This window comes from Protopterus annectens, chromosome 6.part0 (assembly GCF_019279795.1).
Source record: "Protopterus annectens isolate FY-2018-M chromosome 6.part0, PAN1.0, whole genome shotgun sequence".
Lineage (NCBI taxonomy): Eukaryota > Metazoa > Chordata > Ceratodontiformes > Protopteridae > Protopterus > Protopterus annectens.
The window spans coordinates 1,850,725,297-1,850,749,563 of NC_056737.1; positions in this window are offsets into that span (position 1 = coordinate 1,850,725,297).

Below are 24,267 nucleotides of genomic sequence, written 5' to 3' on the forward strand. Positions count from 1 at the left end.
GCAGGCAACAAAATGATTATTCAACAGGGAATATTAAGTATGCAGACAGTTTAAACAATGATAAACCAAATAAAACAATGGTCCCAACAGTAGAGGTTTGTTTAGGAACACACCCATGTTGGTTTCAATGTGATGGTTGGATCAGTTGAGTGGTGGGGGAAGGGTACAGATTCGATTGACAACTGCTATCAAGTATATTTGTCAGTACACTACTATTCACTACCCTACAGTCTGACCATACTTACACTCTACCTGGGCCATGGGGTTGCTACAGCAAACCAACAGCTGTAGATATCAACAGAGCAATTGTACCCTTATTTTAGTTATACACATCATACATGTTTCTATACCAATTTTTTTACCTGTAGGCCTGTGCTGATGAACTGTGTGCACATTACATTGCAGTTACTGCACATATTTCAGATTCACATTCTGGGACCTCTCCGCAGCAGCTGTATGGGGAAACATCACACATTAATCACACTTGCACAGTCACAAGTTTAACTTTTTCCATACTTAGAGATACATAACACAGCATACTTACAGACAAGTGAGACATCCTGCACTTGGGCTTCTTGGATCCACTAGTCCAAGAGTGCACCCCTCCACTGCTTCAGGTCATTATGGTGATGACTTACCTGGTCACCAGTCTGTAGTTTGCCAGTGGCACTGGTGAGATAATGTGCAAGCTGGTCACAGGCCTCTGCTTTGTACTGCAAAACCTGGTACTGGCCCTGCAGCAGCCTGCCATCATGACTTTTAACTAGGAACCCAACCATGATCCAGGGACTCCTGGATGCCGCAACATTGAGCTCGGAAGCGTACACCTTCACCAACGCCAGACATTTTGGTTCTGCTGTGAGCAATCCCAAATAGTTATGGCTGTATTCCTGCCTGTGCGGTTTAAATAGGGCAGTTTTCCTGCACTTTTTCTTGATTGGCCGGTTTTAATATGCTGAACTATGCTTAGCTCCATGGAAATCCACATAGTAATGCTTACATCAGCTAAGCAGAGCTGACAGCAGGTAAGCAATGCTTACAATAGGAAAGCATTGCTTAATTCTATTTTTTCATTAAATTTATAAATAATTTTTTACATTTATATTTTACATATTCCCACTCCTACTGTGCTATACGTGAGCCATATGATTGACATCTATCAATGTTTACTAAATAATTTGGCAGAGGGTTGATTCGAATCGAGGATGTTTTACATGCTATACCATGGCAGTACCACTTACACAACAGCTTGATGACATTTTCTATCACAGTAGGACTTGTCTATCATTTTCAGGATTTCAGCCAGGTTAAGCATAGCAGTGCACCGTGCAAACAAGCTGTGTACCGCTTAAACTTCGGATTTATTTGATGAAAAAATATATTACATTTTTTTTAATTTCTATTCCTTTCCTCTTGTCCTACTGCTTCCATGCATTTATAGGGCAAGAGTGCATACATTTGGGGGGGGGATACACTTGAAGACTGCTGCCTTCTAGGTCTTTGTGTTTTTTTTTTCTTTTTCAGTGTCCACGGACACTGAAATGTTGCTATTTACATTTCAGTGTCTGTGGACACTCGTTTACTATATAATATTAGAGCCACACTCTAATATTATATAGACTGACACTCATCTGGGTCAGAAAGTACTGTACGGCCCTTTCTGAGTGAAGGGGGTGTATTACATGTGCAGGCACTGCAAACACACGCCCCCTGCACTCACTCCTGGTTTGTGTCCATTTTGATTAGATAGCAGCGTGCCTTCATGCATATGCAAGACGCGCTGCTATCCTAAATGGACACAAACCACTCCATGCAAGAATAGCCTCGTTCTTGCACAGAGCTTCATGAATCCTGGCCATTGTTACCACCATCTTAGTATAAAGTTTTTTGCACTAAGTTTGCAAAAGCTGTCCAGTGCTATTTGCAATGGAAGATGTATAGATAAAGATCTTAAAAAGCTTGATGGATAATATATCATTAGTCTAGTAAATCATAATGAGTGAGCAGCTATGATTGTTCTTGCTGCAAACAGGGGTGACATCATGTGCATTTCTGATAATTATAAGTTGACCTTAAATCGGGCTGCACTAATCACTCACTTGTATCTCTGTCTTCGATTGAAAAAGTTGATGGCCATATGGAGGGATTGCTTATCATTAAGTATCAATTAATGATGATCCTGTTGAAAAAACATATGACTAATATGTGCAAACACTTGATTGTGAATAACAGAATACCATTTGGTGGAAGCTTAACAAAATGCAGTTTTAAAAGACTGGCAGAAAAGATATTCCAGGATTTAAATGTAGTTGTGAACACGGATGATTTACTGATTATGACAAAAATGAAAGTAAACTGATCAAAGTATATTCATCGACAGCAGAATTTGTCTCTTTCTCCACTGTCATTCTAAGGGGATCCAATATCTGTCAGCTTGGGAGGACATGGTCAACAGACCATGTCACTTTGCCAGGGATGGTCTTCATCTTTCCCCTCTAGGCTTTTGAATCCTTGCTAAGGCTTTGTCCACAGCAATAGTGCCTTTTTTAGGCAATGCCAAATTGACAAACCTACTGACATAACAAAATCAACTCAACAGACCCTGCTCAATGCCAGGAGCCTAAATAAAAACTAGATTCCCTCCAAACCCTCCTCACACTCGAGAATATAGATATCTGTGCAGTTACCAAGACATGATTTAAAGTGGCAGAGAGTACCCTGGCAGTGTAAGGTTTCAGTGCCTTCCACACTTTTAGACCAGCAGCTGCATGGACAAGGACTAAAGGTGAAAAAAAAATCTTTCAATATACATCAGTAACAAACCCAAACGAAATACCACTATTAAAAAACAAAAAAATCAGAAGCCAGGAAACAGTCTGCTAAGGCAAAGCACAAGTCAAGAAGCTTAAAACTCCAATAGCGTAGAATCAATTTATTTCCGCTTTCGTCAGAAGACTTCATCAGAATACACTGTTACAAAAAATGAACATCCTTAAATAACACTTTAATTATTCAATTTTCCAATTAATTAAAAATCTAAAAACATTTAAAGAGCAACTGCACATTAAATAAACAAAGGAGCAATGTTGTCTTTCTTGATACTTAACTTACCATTCTTTAAAAAACATTTGATGTTAATAATTCCATTTAAACCAGGAAACTTATCAGATTTTAAACGAATCTGCCACAAAGCTTCCCTCTGTTCAACAAAATTTCTGAAGTCTCCCCCCCTCAAATCAGATTTGCAAACTTCGAGAACAGAAAATACAAATTTTTTAAAATTACTACAAACTACAGAGTGTTTAAATAGTGCGTTGGTTTCATCATGTGTCTTAATATCATATAAGTGCTCGCGTATGCGGGTTTTTAAGCATCTCGTCGTCATTCCAACATAATAAGCTGGACAAGTGCTACATAGCCCAATGTACACTGCCCCCCTAGTATTACAATCAACATATTCAGGTACCTGAAAGGTCTTATCAATACTATCAATAATAATCAATGGTCCTACAGAGAGAAACCTACATGTGTTGCAATTGTGACAAGGAAAAACACCCTTTGTGTTAATTTTGTTTGTAACTGGTAGTGTCCTATTGGCTTCTAATGCTTTTTTGATGTTAAACGTATTTCTAAAAACAAAAACAGGTTTCTCACCCAACACTTTTGAAATGTCACTGTTCCCTTGTATAATTTTCCAATTTCTTTGGATCAGATTTTTTATAGCCAGCCCATCAATGCTCATACCCAAGGAACATACTGGACCAGTAATACTTGTGTTAGTGGGGACATTCATATTTGTCACTTGTTGTTGGAGATCCACTTTGTGATCCAAAATAGCTGAATAAAAAATGCTTCTCTTACTTAAAACAGTAGTGATGATGTCATCTAACATAGTACTAGGGTACCCCCTCTTTAAAAACAATTTTTTAATGAATAACACTTCTTGATGCAAATCACTTTCAGATGATGTCATTCGACAGGCCCTTATAAACTGTCCCTTAGGGATGTTTTTGATGGTATGTTTTTGGTGTGCACTGTCAAAATGAAGATAATTGTTTGTGAAAGTCTCCTTACGATGTATTTTACTATTAAATTTATTTTCTGAAAAATCCCATCTCAGGGAAACATCCAGAAAATCAACTTGTAAACCAAAATTCCCTAATTTAAATTTTAAAAAACTGATCTGTTTGTTAATTTCTTTGACAAAATCACTTACTGTGTCACTGTCCCCTTTTATAATAAAAAACAAATCATCAACAAACCTAAGGTATACTAAAATTTCGAACCTAGTCCTTAACAGTGTTAAAAAGAACTCCTCCCACCAAGTCATTACCAAATTGGCATAAGAAGGAGCTGCAGAAGACCCCATGGCCACTCCCCTTTTTTGTCTATAATAACAATCTCCAAATAGGAAATAATTATGGTGAAGTAAAATTTCAAGAAACCTACAAATAGTAGAAATCTGACCAGAACTAAATTCCTGGCTTTTACTTAACAATGAACGAATGGCATCAACCCCTTCTTCATGGGGTATGCAGGTGTATAGGGATTCCACATCTAAGGTAAACATTATGTGTTTATTGAAATCAAAAACACCCTTACTTGCAAAATTGTTGATCCTGTTCAAAAAATGCCAGGAATCCTTAATAAATGATTCCTGTCTAGAAACCAAAGGTCCCAGAGTAGCATCCAGAACCAATGAAATCCCCTCAGTGACTGAGTGGGGAGAAGACACTATAGGTCTAAAGGGGGGGGGGTCCAAAAGATCTTTATGTGTTTTGGGAATACCAAATAAAACACCTACCCTGGGCTTCTCAATCACACAAAATTCGTAGACTTCCAGGTTGATCTCGTTATTCATGAGAGCATCATATAATAAAGAATGAATAAACACTTCCTTTTTCTTAATATGAAAGGGTGTAACCAATTCATATTCGTCATGGTTATTTAATAGAATCATCATTTTGTTATTGTACTGTTCTTGAGTCATTATAACTATATTACCACCCTTGTCGCTTTTCATAAAGCGCAAAGTGCTATTCTTATCACGTAATTTATTAAATGCTTTTCTTTCATTTGAACTCAAGTTATGCCTGTGTTTGAATTTACGAGAAAAAATATTTTCAAGGTCATTAATACATGACTCCTCAAATATTTTGATAGTGTGTGCCAAAGGTGGATTATAAACGGAAGGTTTCACCAAAAAATTATTGTTCCCAACATGAATATCATTCAGTATATAAGACAAATTTAACTTCCTAGAAAATTTTTTAATGTCCAAAACTGTATTCCCATAATCTGCTCTAACAGTGGGGACAAAATTAAGGCCAAGTCTCAGCACTTGAAGTTCCTCTTCGTTAAAAGTAAAATCAGTAAGGTTTATTATATCAAAATTTGTTTTATCATCGTCGTTTTCTGCTTCGTTGTTTAACTCTCTTCCTCTGAAGAGTGGGAACCCAAGAATGTTCTGCTCCTGGTTAACATGGCCTTCTTGCTGTTTTGAACTCTTTTTCCTAAAAAAGCCGAACCACCTGGGTTCGAAGTGTCAGTGATGGTATTCTCAACAGAATGGCCAGCGTTAATGTCAATCACTTTGCTTGCCCCCTCAGTCACAGTGTCACCAATAGAGTGACCAACTATTTCATTACCCGATTCCACAAAATCGGCAGTAAAGCCGTTGCAATGACCAAGCAAGCCCCTTTCACAATTGGTGCTTGAAGGAGTGTTCTTTCTATTTATTTGAACATCAGTTAACGAAGGCTTGTTATAATTACTTACTGCATTACTATAAAAACGCTTGTTATTGTAATGTGGACCTGTAGCCCTAGAGTTAGGCTCTTTGTTCCCTGGAACAAAAAAGTTATAAGCAGAATTAGCCCGGTAACTGATAATGTCCCGTTCTAGTTTAGATTGCTTTCTGTTTGTAACTTCCAGAGAATGCTTATCAATGTCCACAACCAGTTTTTTAAAAAAGTCATTCTGGTTTGAAACACTGCAAACTTTCCTGATGTTACTTTCTAACTCGGAAATTTCAGCCTTTAAAGCGTTCATCTTAACAATATTATTATCACTTAATATTTTCAAAAATGTCATACCTGTTTCGTTAAAAAACGATACTAAGGTACCAAACAATGGATCACCGGTTTGCACCCCGTTGGGACATTTAAAGAACCGTAACCCTTTTGGCATTACTTTAAGCTCAATACATCATTCAAAATAACAGTTTTCGATGTGTAAGGATCTGTACCTTTTTACGAGTCGGGTTAATAAATCCTGTTGATGTACTAACTCTTCACTGGAAATGGAACAAACAGAAGCTGAATATCCACAAAACGGATTCACCATACATTCCAACAGAGGTTTAACCGCTGATTCGCCAACCGGAAGCTGTCGTCCGTTTTCCCTGTTGTAGGTTTTTACTGGTTGTTCGTCGACCTCAACCACGATGTCAAGTTCCTTGAAAGATCCACAGGGACTGGAGGCATTCGCCGCTGGAGGTAGAGTACCGGAAGCTTTAGACATCAAAAACTTCAAAGAATTTTGAATGTCCAATAAAGTTGAAATGAGCAACTTGTTCATATTTAAATTAGAGTCACAACCTGGAGTGGGATGAACGCTTAGATTTAGCAATTGTTCATCAATGTTTGTTTCCTCAGCCATGGTATAGAAAAAAGCACCCAAACGAAATACCACTATTAAAAAACAAAAAAATCAGAAGCCAGGAAACAGTCTGCTAAGGGTTTGCCAGAGTTTCTCCATGGGCAGATCACCATAGACAAAATCCTGTACAATATCCTAGCCGGTTATAGGTCAGCCTCCATGTGCCAAGAAACTCGCAATGCATAGTCAGACCTGCTGGAGACACTTACCATCCAACCTAACACCCTACTCGTGGGAGACTTTAATTACTCTTCTATAGACTGGGAATCCTACACAGCCTCATATCTACAGGCACAGAGGTTCCTGGACTTTGTAAATACAAACATCCTTGACCAAACAATGAATACACCCACTACAGGCTCCAATATACTGGACCTCATGCTCAGTAATATGGGCGAACACTGCATCCCACCAATGTCTCATCCTCTGTGGTAAGGTCCAACCATAAAGCTGTCTCCTTTGAAATCAAAGTCAACTCTGTAATCCCATTAAAACCAGTGAGGGTAAGGAACTATACCAAGGTAAATTAACATGTTATTAAATGATGCTTTTTTCAAAATTCACTGCCCTCCAAACCCTGAGAACACACCGGCCTATGCCAAATTGCAATCAGAAACTCTGTACAACCATGTCAATTGCTGCATAGATGCTGTTGTACCTACCAGAAGTAAGCCCAGAACTACCCCACAACCAAACCACCCTGGTGGCATCCCAAATTAAATGTGATACACAACAAAAAGAAACAAATAATGGCAAAACTCAGGAAGGGTAATTTCCATAAAGATAAAAACTCTCTCATCATAGTAAATGGGCAACAAAGAGGGCTAATTAGGTCAAGCAAAGCCAACTTTCAGGTTAAGATATCCTTCCAGGTGAAAGACAACCATAAGGCCTTCTACAGCTATGTCATAAACATTAAGGGCAGCACACAGCAATGTGCTGAATTGGTGGTTAAAGGTGCCACATTCACCAAGCCTGGCGATATAGGCAACCTGATAGCAGACAGATTTACCCCCAACTCTCCCCAGTAATACCCTCAAACATAACCTTTATGCAGAACCTTTATTGGTCTGAGATTTCTAGAGATGTAACAGGGTACTGCAAGACCTGTGAGCAGTGCCAAAAGGTAGGCAAGGCAGGAGACAATGTGAAAGCTCCTTTAATGCCTTTGCCTGTGATTCAGGAGCCATTTCAGAGGGTAACTATGGATATTGTGGGTCATCCGAGTACCCCAATTTCCACAGTGAAGAAATATATCCTAGTGGTTGTAGATTATGCTGCCAGATACCCTGAGGCGGTGGCTCTGTCCTCCATTGAGGCAGAAAAGGTGGCGAATGCCTTCTTAGAGATTTTCAGCAGGGTAGGTTTCCAAAAATAAATACTGACTGACAGAGGTGCCAATTTCATGTCAGACTTGCTGGCTTGTCTGTGGAAGCACTATGGGGTGAAGTACATAAAGACCATTCCATACTTTCCCGAGACTAATGGCCTTGTGGAGAGGTTAAACTCTACACTCAAGTCCATGCTACAGGCATTTGCAGACCAGTTCAAGAGGGACCGGGACAAATATTTGCCCCATCTGTTGTTCACTTACAGAGAGGTACCCCAGGAATCCACATGTTTTTCACCCTTTGAGTTGTTGTATGGGAATAGGGTGAGGAGGCCTCTAGATTTTATTTGAGATGAGTGGGAGGGTGAGTGTGAAACCCACAAGGAGTCTGTTGTGGCATATGTCCTAAACTTCAGGGCAAGACTAAGGGAGCTCATGGGCTTGGCCCAGGAGAACCCGCGAAAAGCCCAACAGCAGAAAACGGTCTGGTATGACAGGAATGATCAAGCTAGAGAGTATGCTGTGGGGCAGCAGGTAATGGTTCTCATTCCTGTCAGACACATCAAGCTGCAGGTAGCTTGGGAGGGACCTTCAAGGTGGTAAGGAAGACCAGTGATGTTAACTACATGGTAGAACTGCTAGGCAGGAGGCAGGGGCACAAACTGTACTATGTTAACAAGATGAAACCTTACCATGACAGGAAGGCCCTGGTGCTAAGTATTTGCAGTACAAGGCAGGAGGAGTCTGAGGGGGATCTATGGCTACAGGGAACCAGCCAGCCAAATACCAAATTACTATGGTGGAGCCTAGGGTTGCAGGCATGTGATGGGTCAGTGCAGTACTGTACTGGGGTCAGCAATGCCAAGGCAGCTGGAATCTCAAGACAGGGAATGGGGTAAGGTATTCCCAGATAGGCTCACCGTCTCAAGCAATGTTTCTCAAGGGTCACTTGAAAAACTAGCTTGAGTTTTCGGCTGGGGGGGTGGGGAGAAGTGTGACAAAGGGAAAAACTGCCAGCCCAGCTATCTGGAATTTTCTAAATAAGTATATGTCATTTGAGAATATTAATATGATTTATATAGAAGTATGACAGAAGGAGATACTGCCAGCCCAGCTATCTGGAATTTTGTAAGTGGTTATGTGTCATTTGTGCATGCCAACGTGCTTCATGTAAGATGCTTGTGCTGCAACTGTGTTAGACCTGTATGTTATGTACTGAGCTAAAATGCAACAGCAGCATGCCTTGCTGGCTTAGAACAGAAATGTATATAAACTATTGTAATTGTGTAAATGTATGTTTTAACAGTGTAAACTGGAACATAGAGGGTTAACTTGCAAAACTTCAGGAAAATAGCTGAAATTAAATTGTTTTACGATTTGTGCTATAAAAGTTATCTTTCCGTTTCAGTCAACAGGAGACAGGATGTCTTCACTAAGGGGCTGTCTGTGTTGTTTTGTAAGTGTTTTATTGTTTTATGTCTTCTAGCAGTTGCAAACATATGAAGGCTATGTATTTTCACATAGATATGTTAAATGCTGATAGTTTCTGACAATGGGGGTTTAGCTTGGGAAGTAAAGTCAGGTGATAAAAAGTGATGTCATCCAAGCAAACCCAGCAGTAATATTTGATATTAATTTAAGAACTCTTTGAGAGAGAGACATGGCATTTTGTATCTGTCTTTTGACCTGACAACATCAGCTAGAAGATTCATTCACCACCGTGCCTTGCTGTAAGTTTCTAGGGTATAGTAATTCTTTTAGATGTAGCTAGGAATATAGTAAAGATTAGTTTAGATGTTTTCTGTATTTATTGAAGAGTGTCCTGCAATGTTGTTTTAAATATCTCCTGTGATTTTGAACGCTGATGTTACTGTGATTTTCTGAGTAGTTTCTTGTTCTTTTATTATTTATTATTAAGTATATTTAACCCTTTCAGTTGTGGCTGGTCTGTTAAGATATATTTATGCTCTTAGAGTACTTGCATATCTATTTGGTGACACTGTAAAGGCCATTCCTAATACCCTGTCTCTTGGTCAAACTACCATTTGGATCAATAGTAACATTACACAGTAGGATTGGGCACACTTTGTTAAGGGCCTTAAAACTCGAAAAAAGTGAAGAGCAACCAAGAACAGTATCCTGACACACCGGTGAAGCAATAATTCAACTGCTGCAATGCGATTGTAGAAAAACAGGTTTAATTCCGTAACAAATCCTTTGGTACAATAAAAACAACGTGGAGACAAGCGCTTTCGCCTGGACAATTCCAGGCTTTATCAAGTCAGAATGCAAAACAGAGTATCAAAACACTGCTTAAATACATAAACCACGTGCTAAATTTAATTGATAATTAAGAAAATTAATTAATTAATTTGGTCTTGATATTTTTAAAGGACATAAGCCATTTTGCTGTCATGTTATTAAAAATTCATAAAAATGCTGGTAATTGTATAAATAAAAATGGCATCTCCTATATTATATGCAATAATGCCTTTACTTAAAAACCAATATGTATATACATTAAAAACAACATTTATATTACTTACTTTGCTTAGAATTTTTAATAACAACAAAACATTATCAATAAGACAAACAGCCAAAATGTAAACTAATTGGCTGTGTTTTTAGTCAAAACTATATGTTTGTTGTATCAACCTGGCACCTATCCTACTAAGTGCAATTTATAATCTGGCTCTTCTGAGTTTAAGAACTGGCCCTATGCTTAATGTCTCATTCATGCCAGGTATGCTGCCAGCATCAAGCCTAAGCTGCCAGATTAATTCCCTGAACTCCAGGGTAGATTCTTAAGGGCCTTAAAATAGCTGCTAAAGAGTAACTGGTGGCATTCGGAACTACCTAATAGTCTGGACAGAAGTTGGCATAGTTAGTAAATCTCTACCAGCCTTTCCCAGGAGTGAGTGTGTGTGTGTGTGTGTGTGTGTGTATGTGTGTGTGTGTGTGTGTGTGTGTGTGTGTGTGTGTGTGTGTGTGTGTGTGTGTGTGTTTGCATATAAATCAAATCTCAAAGAGTGTGTGTGTCAGCTAATTGGGAAGGGACATGAAGCACTGGTTGGACAGAGAGGGTACTGGAGATCTTGGATTGTCCACTCAGCTGAGATCTCAACTTTATAGCTGTGCCAGTGAGTAGTCTTATTGGGGATCTGGAGAAAGAAAGAGAAACCAGCCCCAAACTGTCTGTGATCTCTGTGTGCTCTTAAGGGAAATTTCACTTTCCTGTGTGTGTACTTGCCATCCTCCCAGTGTGTACGTAACCCCACTGTTGCCAATGGTGAGGATTGAGGCTTCTTGATTACTGGGCCAGTGCAGGGGCATCACACTCTTTAACCTGAATGGAGCTGTGATATTACCCTGTTAGGATAAAGCTGGTAATGAACATGAAGAAAGTAGGCACTAGAAAGATCAACAGCCTAGAATGACTGATCTCAGTACACACTTTAGATTTTAAGAAGAGTTGATGCTTCCAATATTCAGGAATGGTTTCTCTTTCAGGGAATTTTATAAATGCTGGCAGAACCAGATACAATAACTCTCAACTTCTTTGCTCAAGAGTCCTGCTCAAAGCAGAAAATAATAGTGGAATCCTGGATTCTGCAGAATCCTGGATTTGCTCTCGTGCATACAGCACATCAGGCAGCAAGTGCCCTTCAGCACTCATTGTTTCTGTACCAGGTACGGGTTTTGCAGGTTAGGGTTGCCAGGTTGAGGCCCAACCTTCCTCAGAGGGTGCACCACGGACTTGCATGCATACACTCACACCTAGGGCCAATTTAGAATGTCCAGTCTACCTACTGTATGTCTTTGGAATGTGGGAAGTAACCACAGCACCTGGATGAAACCCACACGAACACAGGGAGGACATGCAGAATCTGCACAGAAGGCACACCAGACAAGAATCAAACCTGAGAACCTCTTGCTGTGAGGTGACAGCACTAACTGCTACACCACTGTGCCATCCTAATAGCAGAATAAAGGTTCAAAATCAGAAACACATTTTAAATATTACCCTAATTCACTTAAAAATGTTAATAGAATAACACCTTTTGCATCGACATACACTTTGTCGACAATAAGAAGTTTAAAACTCTGATGTCTAGATTTGTTGACTGTAATCTTGACTGATTTACCGGGAAATCAAACTTTTTATGAAGGACAGAGCAAAATTATGAGCAAAATGAGGGAAGGTCTGTGATATCAGAGATAGCGACAGGTATGCATTACTCCTGCTGTTCGATGACTGCTAAACATTAGTCACTGATCTGGTGTGTCAGCACCAGTGCTGCACAATGTGTTTTTATTTACTGAAATAAGTACAAAACTAGTATTGCTGTAGCTTATGACCACGAGCGAGCATGTGTGTGTGTGTGTGTGTGTGTGTGTGTGTGTGTGTGTGTGTAAAAAATATCAGTGATTTTTATCTGTGCACACACCCAGTAGTGCAAGGACACATACATTATTCTTCTGGGTATCAGTAAAAAATGCAGCTAACATGTAATTATATTTCAGAAGTAAGGCATGAAATATATTACAGAACATTCAGACATTTAAATCTTCTAAGATTCTGGTGGCCCCCTATCTCAGGACTCCATAAATGGATACAAGATGCTCTCTTAATAATCATTGACAATGTGGGGACCCCAGAAAAGCTGTTACTGGTTGAAAAAAAAATGAGGAGAAAAAATGTATTAATTTTCTGATTACACTCTTTAACCTGAACAGGGCTGTGATATGACCGTCTTAGGATAAAGCTGATAATAGCCTCTGCTCTCAACCATACCCATTCTAAAACCAGCCCGTTCCAGATGTGTGTGTACAGAAAGCTGCTGTAGATTATATGGCTGGGTAGTTGGGGGAGCTGGGATTGTGTGGTTATTGCTTCTTTAATTTTCATCACAGTCAAACATTAGAGGTGTGCACAAGAGGTATTTATAGCTTGTGTTTTGGGCTGAGGCCAGCGTGGTCATTGTTTCTTTTACTTTTCAAACAGATCTCAGAAATATACAAAGAAGGTTACTATAACTTATACAGGGGCAGTGTACTGTCTAGGAGCAACAAAGAGTACATTACTGTAATCATTATTTTTTTTACTTTCTTCACACTCACACATCAGGCATGTATACAGGTGGCAAGGGCATGTATACAGGTGACAAGGGTGATAAGTGATGAGGCATGCTATGTATGTCAGAAAAAACTTGAAATACATGCTGTGGCAATTTGAACTTCTGCTTTCATTCCAGTCTAACACCAGAGGTATGCATAGGCAGTGACTTTCTTTTTTGAGAAGTTAAGGAGTCAGTCAGTATTCCCAGATAGGATCTGTATATCATCACATGACTGCTTTGTTAGTTAGCTACTATTTTGTCAGCTTTGAACATTAAGCATTAGGCACAACTTATGTCTTCCCTGAAAGAAAAAAAATAAGACTGAAATTCTTTTCTTGCTCATGATTTTTGGGTGGGAAAATGCTCTAAAGTGCATCTGTAATCCTATGGTTTCTTGGGCCCTGGCTTATGTGAGTTATTCCCTAAATGTTTATTACTGTGCTGTCTTGGTCAGGGAAGGTGTGTTGAAAGGATTTCTGTTTAAGCCATTATTGGGTGAAAAGGTTATGAAAAAAATAAAAAAAAATAAAATACACTTTAGGGCATATAGAAAGCTATGGCTTCTTGAAAAAAAAGCTGAAAAGCAAGAAACAGTAGGCCTGGGCACCATTTCACCTAATCCACACCTGTACATAGAGTTGCTGTAATGTTTCATTGTTGCAACTCAATGCCAGTAACTGTAAATGTCCCTCTGTGATGGTCCAACATGGTATGGTACACAGGCCAGTTGTAATATAAGAGCATTACAGCTACAGTTCAGCCTGTGCATACTATTTCTAAAAATTTGTAGCATGAACTAAAACATTCCCTCGGAGGGGTGGCAGTGAAGGGGTGATACCTAGACTGGAAGTGCCTAGGGAGCCCTCAACTTGAAATTTGCTGGGGGTCTCCAAAATGCTAACACTAGCACTGATAATAAGTAAAATAAACAAGGGGTCATTCAATGAAAAAAGATTCAGTATACATCTGTGATAACACTGAGGAAGTCCGAAATGGATTTTGTGAATTATTTTTATTTTATTTATCCTTTGTTGACCAGGTTAATTCCCAGTTAGTGGCATCTTTTCAGCAGGCACCCAAAATTTGTCCAGGGCATCAGGGAACTCCTCTACTCTTTGTAGCTGCTAGATGGTGCCAATGGGGCTCCTACAGCTGCAATGAAGAGGCCTAAGGGAAGCAACAGTGAGGAGGAACAGGAGAGAAAAGCTATGGAGAGTTTGGAGGTGGAAAAATGAGAAGTTGGAGAAAATGTTGTTCAATATGAAGTATCAGAATGCAGATAAAGATTCCTGTGTGTAGATGATACAAAGGAGAAGGATTTAGCTATCTCAGTGGAGAATGAAGTACACGAGTCCATTGGAGTAGTACAGATAACAGTACTGGTGTCAGGAGGGCTTGAGGATATTGTTCTGTTAAAAATAATCAGGCAGGATGATCCAGGTGACAGTTTTGCTCTTTCATGGAGTGAGATGGCAGATAACATTTTTGAACTGCTAAGCATGGTAATCTGGAGAAAGAGCCAGTTGATGTGGCAGAAGAAAATGTGGCAGTTAAAACACATGCAGCAGTGACAGAAAGTAAAAAAGAAAAGCAGCAACAAACTGAGAAAGAGTCTGTTTTTTTTTGGTAGCAGAGAATGCAGCATATAAAACTTATGCAGCAGTGATAGCAAAGAAAAAAGGAGAGCAGCAACTGTTTTTAAAAAGAAGAGAAGGCCAACTGTGATAATAAGAACAAAAATGAGACTGTAGTAGACATAATATGCATGGGACAATTTGGTAACTGTTTTGGTTTTAAAGTTCAAGAAATTCTGTCTTTTATGCATAGAGGAACAGAGACATTTTGTGACAATATTTGAAAATGAGGGACTTTAATGAAATTTCTGGAACTGTGTAACAAAAAGGGCATTTATCCCTGGATTAATTATTTGTTTTCTGGTAGTAGCTTAACTGTTAAAAATATTGATTTGCAGTTTAGAACTGCTGAACTGGACAGAATATGCTAAAGACGCATGCAGGGTTTGTGTGAAACTATTGATAACACTGTGAAAGTTAGAGATGATATAAACTTATGGAATAGAGGATGGAGGTTGGAAGCTGTTTTGAAATGTGAAAAAAAAAACATGTCGAACCACTTGCCAAGTGTTATTTTTGTGGCTAGTCATGGAGGGAAATTAAGATATGCTGGCAAGACTCAATTGCATTTCTTTTGTGGGGATTCTTCTAATTTAATTTATGTTTATGACAATACGCAGTATAATCTGTGTGGAGAGAAAGGACATACAGCAAGAAGGTGTCTGGCTAAATGCAGGTTGTGTAAAAAAGGGACCCTTTTGGATGGACTGTTGAAACCAAACAGTAAATAATGAAAAAAAAGGAGAAAAGGAAGAAGACATACATGAAAAACAACCAGCGACAGAAAAAAGGGTGAACTAGATGAAGAAGAAACTGAATAAGAAGATGAAGAATAAAATATGGAGGAGAAAAGGAGGAGATAGTTTGCATGCAAGTAGAGAAGTCAGGAAAATGGACTGATAATTAAAAATTTTTTGAAGTTCTAGCCAGTGAAAAATCTGATTCTAAGGATGAAGGATTATTTGTACATAAACCTAAGAAAATATTTAGAAGGAAAAACTAAAAATAAGAAAGTGAAAATATAAAAATATTTCACTAAATTTAAAAAGAAGGAAAAACAACAATCTTAAATTACTTTCAATGAATAAGGCAGCCATGGTGGTGTAGCAGTTAGCGTTATCACCTCACAGCAAGAAGTTCTCTGGTTTGGATCTTGGCTGGGCTGCCTTCTGTGTGGAGCCTGTATGAACTTCCTGCAGTTATGTGGGTTTCCTTTGGGTGCTCTGGTTTCCTCCCACAATCCAAAGACATGCAGTAGGTGGACTGGACACTCTGAATTGAAATGCCACAGCAGGGCTGGCCACCTGTCAGTGAAAACCTTGGCTTGAGATGATTGCCACTGTTAAAGTGACACCCTGACCTCATGTGCAAAATGGAAAAAAGGGGTTGAGGTTGGATGAATGTGTACAATATGATTAGCACTTTAAGAAGGATAGGGATACTGGAATGGTTTGGTAAATGTGGTATGGATACTATTATGTTAGAGGATGTACAACTCCTGCCAAGAGAAGAAAGACTGCAAACAGAAAAATTGTGAGGTGGAAATATAATATTTAACTTAGGAAATGAAAGTTATTCTGGAGTAGCTGTGTTAAAAAAAATGACAATGCCAGATGTAACATTTGTTAGGATGTGAAGGTTAACTGTTATGGATGTGAGGTGGACAGAACTTGTTTACAGAATTATTGCATTGTATGCATATACAACTAGTAAAGAAAAAGATAATCTGTTTCATCAAATATTAGAGAATGTGATGCTTAATGTGAAAATGATAATTGCAGAGGACTTTAATAGTGATTTAAGGGGAAGTCATAAAAAGAAAGGGAAAAATGTGAAAAAAAACAAAGAAGTAATAAAATGTACTAAATTAGCTGTGCAAAACATAGCTAATGGCCGTATAGAAGGGGAGTACTTGGATCTGAAATTATTTATTTTGTATTATTAGAAGGTTTGGGGGTAGCAGATTGTGATACAGTTGTTACAGATTTTTCTGATTAGTTAGAAATATGGGTGGAAGTGATGGAAGAAAAGGAGTATATTAAAGGGAACAAAAATAATAAATGAGAAATTATGGGGTGACATTGGAAGTAGACAGTATTGCAGTTATGTAAGGATCATATAACCATTAAACAGAGCCATAAAGACTGGTCTGAGTGGTAGATTGAATTTAAAAAAGAAGTCTAAGAAGTGTTTGATGAGTGGCAGCATGGTGTAAGAAAGGAAGACAAAGTGAAGTATGGGAAAATTTGTAGAAAAATATTAGAGAATATGAAGAGTAATACTAGATAGTATTAAGATATGGAAAAAGAAATATATAAAAATCATGAAAAAATACGGTATTACTGTTTAGGCAGAGATATTATTTACAAGGGAAAAGGAAGGCGGTATCTGCATATTTGGGTAAAATAGTAAAGGAGGATATTAGTATAATGAGAGAGATGAAAAATCTAAAAGGTGAGAGAAGAAGAACAAAAGAGCAAATTATGAGTATTGTGGTACATAGTGTGGAAAATATGCATAAGAGTATAAGAATGGTGTGATGATATGGGCAAGTGCCAGCACAGCCAGCTGGAGTTTTGTAAAGAAGATATGTCCTGTGAATATCAAACTGATTTATGCAAGATGCTTGTGCTACAAATGTATTGGAACTGTATGTCATTTGTATATCAAACTGATTTGTACAGATGCTTGTGCTGAAAATGTATTTGTGAGCTTTGCTTGTGTTGAAATGTATCAGCAGTGCACCCTGCTGAAATAAAGAGAAATGTAGATGTATTATTGCAGCTGAATTAAATGTATATGTTTTAATAGAGGATACTGTTACAGCAGAGTTTAACTTTAAGAAAAATAAGGGAAATGTAAATGAGCTGTTAAATCATTAAAAGGCACACCCCAGTGCTGAATAGGACCGGAATCGGTGGGTCTGGTGAAGAGCCTTTGTCTGTTAGCTCAGTGAAAAGAGAGGAGGCTCTAGGCATTGACATAAACACTTTGATGTGTATTGTGACCATCTGTGCTAGCTTCCTGTCTCAACTTCAAAGGGGAATGCTGTGAGAACCTAGGTGACCAGATGAAGTCATTCTGTTAGCCCTCTTGGAAATTATATTTTAGATATTACAAAGAGAAATCTCAGAGTACTGAGTATTCTGTTTTGGAAACCTGACTAGAAAGACCCTCACCCACAGCATCCTGACTTGCGGTAGTAAGTAACTTAAATAGAGAACAGTGATTCTTTTAGATTTAGTCAAAAATATAGTGAAGCTTAGTTTAGATATTGTTTTTCCTTATTTGTATGAGTCTGACCATCAATTTTCTTTTCAATATCTGTAATCTGAACTCTGTGGTTTACTGTGAATATTCAGTATTTTCACGTACTTTTATTTTTATTATTATATATATTTAAAATGTTTATTGTGTCTGATCCTTGTAGAGAGTATCTAACCTTTGAAAGTACTTATATTTATTTGGTGACACTGTGTGGGCCACTCCAGAAGCCCTAGCCATCTTGGTTGACTGCTACCATTTACATTAGTATTAATATTGCACAGTGTAATTGGACACCCTTTGTTAAGGGCCTTAGAGTAACTGATTGCTGTTGGCAGTGATAACTACCTTATACTCTGGGCAGAAGGTGGCACAGCAGGTACATTTGTGCCAGCCTTTCCCAGGTGTGTGTGTGTGAAAAATCAAATCTCTCAGTGTGTGTGTGTGTGTGTGTGTGTGTGTGTGTGTGTGTGTGTGTGTGTGTGTGTGTCAGTTACTTGGGACAGGGACACGAAGCACTGAGTTTACAGAGATGGTGCTGAAGCACTTGGCTTGGATACTCAGCTGAGGATCTAACCCTACAACTGTACCAGTGGGGAGTGTTATTAGGGATCTGGAGGGAGACAGATATAGAGGCATGCAGACTCCAGGCTGAGTGTATTCTCTGTATGCTCTTAAGGGAAATTATACTTGATGCAGAGAGGTCTACATCTGGAAATACTGAGTGTATCCATTTGTATTCCAAGTGCACATCCCCCTCCAGTGTCACTGGTGAGAGTGAGGATTCAGGCTCCTTGATTACTGGTCCAGCATGAGGATGACTCATGCTGGTGGCCATCACATATTGGTAGCAGTGATGGGCATCACAGATGGAAATAAGAGAGAATGGAAAGTAATGAAATTTCCAGAATGAGGTAAGGAAGAATTTGAAAAAGAAATTACCGTTAGTGAATTGGATGAAGTACTTAAAAAAGTAAATGTTGATTCAGTATCAGACCCAGATGGTATAGGGTATGGAATGCACAAGAAATTAATGGGTTCCTATCAGTTCGTCGAAACTTCAGCAGTTCGAACACCATATGTTCGAACTGTGAAGTTCGAAAACTGATTATTGCAAAGCCACGGAACACCAAATTCTTTCCCAATGAAAGAATTCAGTGGGCCGTTTCTGTGGCTTCGTGATTATCAGCACTGTGGTGGAAAGTTACGGGTCGGGTTCAGGTAAGTGTGCAATTGTGTGGATGTTAGGGTTAGGGTGCGGGTTAGGTGAGTTAGGGTTAGGGGGCGGGTGAGGTGAATTGCGATAGTGACAGACTTTAGGGTTAGGGTTTGGGTTAAGGTAAGTGGATAGATAGTAGTGTATGTATAGTTTAGTGTAGGGTTAGATGTAGGATTTCAAGTGTATGTGTGTGGATTGTTTTTTTTTTTTTGGTGTGCTTATGTTGTGTGTGTGTTTCTTGGAACAGTGATTTTTTTCCCTGGGAAAAAAATCGCTGTTCTAAGCCTTTGATGGTTTTGCACTTCGAGGTTAGAAGTTCGAACATATGGTGTTCGAACTTCTGCTGTTTCGACGAAGTGATATAGACCTGAAATTAATGGACAGGTACAGAAGGTATTTTGTAAATGTACTGAATGAATGGTTGAATGAAAATTTTGTTTATGAAGAGTTATATAGTGAGATATTAAAATGTATTTGGAAGAAAGATGAGAAGAATGAAATAATAAATAATAAATTGGAGACCCTGCATGCTAAATAACATGACTGAAAGTGGTTTTGGATCCATTCACTTACCCATTTAAGCAAACAAATAAAAATCTTTTCAGCATCTAATACACTGATGAATGAATCGAATAGCAGTGGTTCGGAACCTACTCACTGATAGGGACTGGCTGTGTATCAATACTGAATAAGCTACCTTATGTATGCACTGTGTTGATGAGCAATGACATCCTATTTTACCCAAGTGAGATATTATATTTGTCTAAGCTAAAAAAGAGTGGGGTAATGTGATATGTTGGGCAGCACATGTAACTTAGTAAAAGTGAGCCTGTACACCACTATACAAATTAACTGACATGGGTATTGTGCTTAATCTGTGTTTAGTCTGTACTTGGCAATAAGGTGGCCCAAAACATGCATTTGTTATCCAGGAGAACTTTTTCAATGCATATAACAAACAGAATTTCTAACTTCTGAGGTGTTGGTTGGAAATGGCATGGGGCCTGAAAATACCTGGTGTGAGTAACTGCAGAAAATACCCATTACGCCAGGAGTGGGTAATGAGATTATGCAATATTCAATGCTAATTAATCTTATTGCCACTTTCTGGCATAGACTGATCCCAGTCAAGGACATGGCAGCCCAAAGTACCTTTGAGCTACAGCACTACTTGTAAGGGAACTTGCCTCCAGCACCAGAGCTGCCCAACAGGTGAAAGTGCATAACCAAGAGGACATCCTGCATTGTAGTGCCACCTGTATGTTGGATGAGAGAATGCATGCATAAAAGGTCAAACAGTTGTCATGCATGTATTCTCCCCTCTCATCTTTCAAACCAGGAAGGATAAGCAGGTAATATTAGCTTTTACCAAGTTTACCTGTATGAGCCACCCTCAATGACATTTGAGGACAACTCATATGCCACCTTACCACACATACATGCAGCTCTTGGCTGCCCTCAATGACTTTCCGGTTGTAGCAGTCTGCAGAACCAGTGGTCTGCCTTCCCCACTATACACTGTCTGCAGTATCAAGTCATACTTAAAGTTGGAGCTGTTGCTGCACTGAGAACACCAATAGATCTGGGATACTCTGCTGCATCAGAGTTTTACTTTAGCATGCCTTGCCAATTTAAAAATTCAAAGACCTTCAGCATTGCTTGCCTGATTTCCTTTTAGGAGCAGGTATAGGACTCAGACAGTTCCCATTATCATATACCAAGGGCCTGCAGAGCCCTTGGTTTTGGACTTGGACATTTTGAGTAAATGCTTATTATAGAGTACTACCTGACATTCAAGTTCTTTTGGAATGCCACTCATGGTTTGCATTGTTGAATAATAATGATTCCATCTGGTTGACTGACAGAATTTTTTTCTGGCAAAGCACGCCTCTTGAAAGCTGCAAAAATAATAATTTCAAAGACAGTCAGGCTGTGCCAAGTAATAAAAAATCAAAAGGGACATGCATATCTCTAAATATATGAACTGTATTTGCTGGCTGCTTGAAGGATCTGTATTGTTCTATATGAATTGAGGTGTATCATTGACCACCTGGAAAAGTAGATGGATATTGCATTAAAGAACTGAAGCAATTGTGAAGTTAAATGCCAAAGGACTATGAAAAGAAAGCTTACCAAAGAAAAAATTGTATATTCTATGATCTTGAAACTGTAAGACTGTAAACTCAATACTTAAATCCACTTCTAATTTGCGTTCACCTTCAATAAGACATTAAACAACTATCTATATATATATATATATATATATATATATATATATATATATATATATATTATTAATTAACATTACTTTCTAAAACACACAAAACTAAATAGCCTTTTTAGAATTGATTAAATGTTCCTATTGCTCAGTTTTGCTGACCACTTCTCTAAGCTCTGCTGCTTGTAGAAACTTGCCGCATTGTGCTTTCAGTGTTCATCCCAAAATACTTCCAACTCCTTACTGTTATTTATTCAACTGATGAGATGCCCATGTATATTGTAAACATATTTGAAAATTAAATTCTAAAAATTGTGTTAATATGTTCCTTACAATAACAAACGGTAACATAGATGTTTTGCTACGTTGACATATCCTTAAACAGCAGATCTACAATTTTGACATAAACACATCACTTTCTGCATATATCTTTGAAAACCTGCATGCTCTGTAAAAAGAAGTGTATTTTTTATGATTGTTTTTCCTTTGGTGTTGGTTGTGGCTGAAATGGTCCTCACACCACTCTGCCCACCCAGTTAAGAAATTTAAGAAGAAAGAATAATAAAATAAAAAAGATAACATTTTGTTGCTTTGTGGTAGTTAAAATACAATGGTACTGGAATAAAATAGAATCAAGCTCATTATTGAAATACTTTTGGTATAGGAATCTTCAACAAAATAAACTTACTTCAAATATGATATGCATTTAGGTTCTGCCTTATCATCTGATACTTACCTGGGGTCAAAGAAGGCCTCACAATGGTGTCAGAAGTGGTATGGTACCACTATAAGACCACATATATACACAGCTGACTATACTAATACTAATGCAAATACTATTACTAATAATAGGTGTTTACAAGGCTAACAACCACAAGGGCATTTTTAAGCCTAGACAGGCATCCCAAATCTCTGATGACTTCTTCTAGTACCCTTAATAAGTGTAAGCAGGGGCTTGGGAAAGGAAATATTTACCAACAGGGGCCTGGGAGTTAAACGAGGAAATACCATCCAGGGGGAGTTGTATTTGATGGTATTTCCTGAGGGAAGATTGAGGGGGAGAGATGGGTACAGTTGGACCTGAATTTGTTTGCTAGTAGGTTTGCAATATTGCCTGGCTCTATATAGGTGGCTCCATTAACAATAAGCTCTGACACAATTGTGTATTGCCTATGAGGTTGCAGACATAGCTAAAGAATGCCTTGTTGTTGTCCTTGGCCTGGGAGGCCAAATTTACCTCAATTTTGGCTTTGGTAGACTTTATTTGTCTTCTGAGTTGTTTGTTTAGTTTGATTAGAGTGATTTTATCCTGCTAGGTGCTACACCTCCTAATTTTTGCTTTGATTTTCTTACTTCTGTTATACAGAACTGTTGATGTTGTGAGTCTACCATTGTGGATTTTTTTTTTTGAGTTAGTTCTGTACTTCCTCCTGGTAGGTACATTTACCTCTATGCAACTATTAACATGCTTGTATAGAGTTCCTTTGAACAGTTCCATGTAGGCAGCAGTGTTCTCAGGGTTTATGACAGCTTGAAATTTTGCCAGGTTATCACTTAATAGTAGGAAGTTAGCCTTAGAGTAGTTCCGGAATGTTCCAGGGTTAGCTGGGGCTCCAGGATTTAGTTTTACTTCAAAGAAAACCATTCTGTGGTCTGACCGTACTAGAGAAGACATTACACTGGGGGTCTGCAGCACTCTACCATATTAGTGAGGACCAGATCCAGTATGTTTGCACTCCTGGTTGGGGTATTGACAATCCGGTCCAGGGAGTTTGTGTTTACAAAATCCAGAAATCTCTGTGCCTGTAAGTCTGGTGTCATATATGATTCCAAGTTAATAGAGGGGTAATTAAAGTTGAAAGCAAAAAACAGAGCCAGCATACAGTGTTCCAAAATTTATTGTAATGAGAATTAAATCATTACAAAAGTAAAAAACAAACCGGTTTCGGCAGGAATAAATACAGCCTTCCTCAGTGTTGGTTACATACATAGTGGTGAACAGGGATATATATACACACCCAAACACTCATCATTAATCAGTTTGGTTCAATCAAAGATTTTCATTAAGACCAGGTGGGAATAATGCCCCCAATTTGATTATCCACTTTTTTTCTTTGGTGTTGAGAATGGAGTGTAACCCAGTTTTATTGTGCTTGTTGCCAACAATCCTATCAATTATAATAAAGGTGAATTTGGCAGAAGCGTGTACTAAATGGTGTTTGTATAATGCATTATTCTGTCTCTTGTTTTTGATATTGCTGATGTGTTCTGAAATCCTAATTTTGAGTGGTCTGGATGTTTGTCCTACATAAAATGAACCACAATGGCAGGTGGCCAGATAGATGACCCAGTCAGTGCTACAGTTTGCAAAGAACCTGAGATCATGAACTACTGGACAATTTCTACTAGAGAATTGTTTGGACTTATTGATCTTGTCACAGTTTGTGCAGTGTCCACAAGGGTAGCAACCTATCAGTGGGTCCCCTGTCAATGTTGTTTGGGTAAGATTAGGGTCATCATGCCTATGCCCATGTTTAAAGTGGTTAAAAAAAGAACCCAGGTTTTTTCCTTTGCGAAATGAAAAGAGGCATTTGTCTGGTATCAGGCTGGATACATCTGGATCATATTTGAGAATGTACCAGTGTCTGTGCACACTATCAATCAGATGATTAGAATTTCTAGCGTATGTAGTCATAAATCTTAAAGTTGAATCTCGATTTGGTTTATGTTGATTGTATTGCAATAGGTTATCCCTATCTAAGGAATCGACCATGTTACTGGCAGCTAGGACATAGCCCATGCCATAACCCCTAGACTTGAAT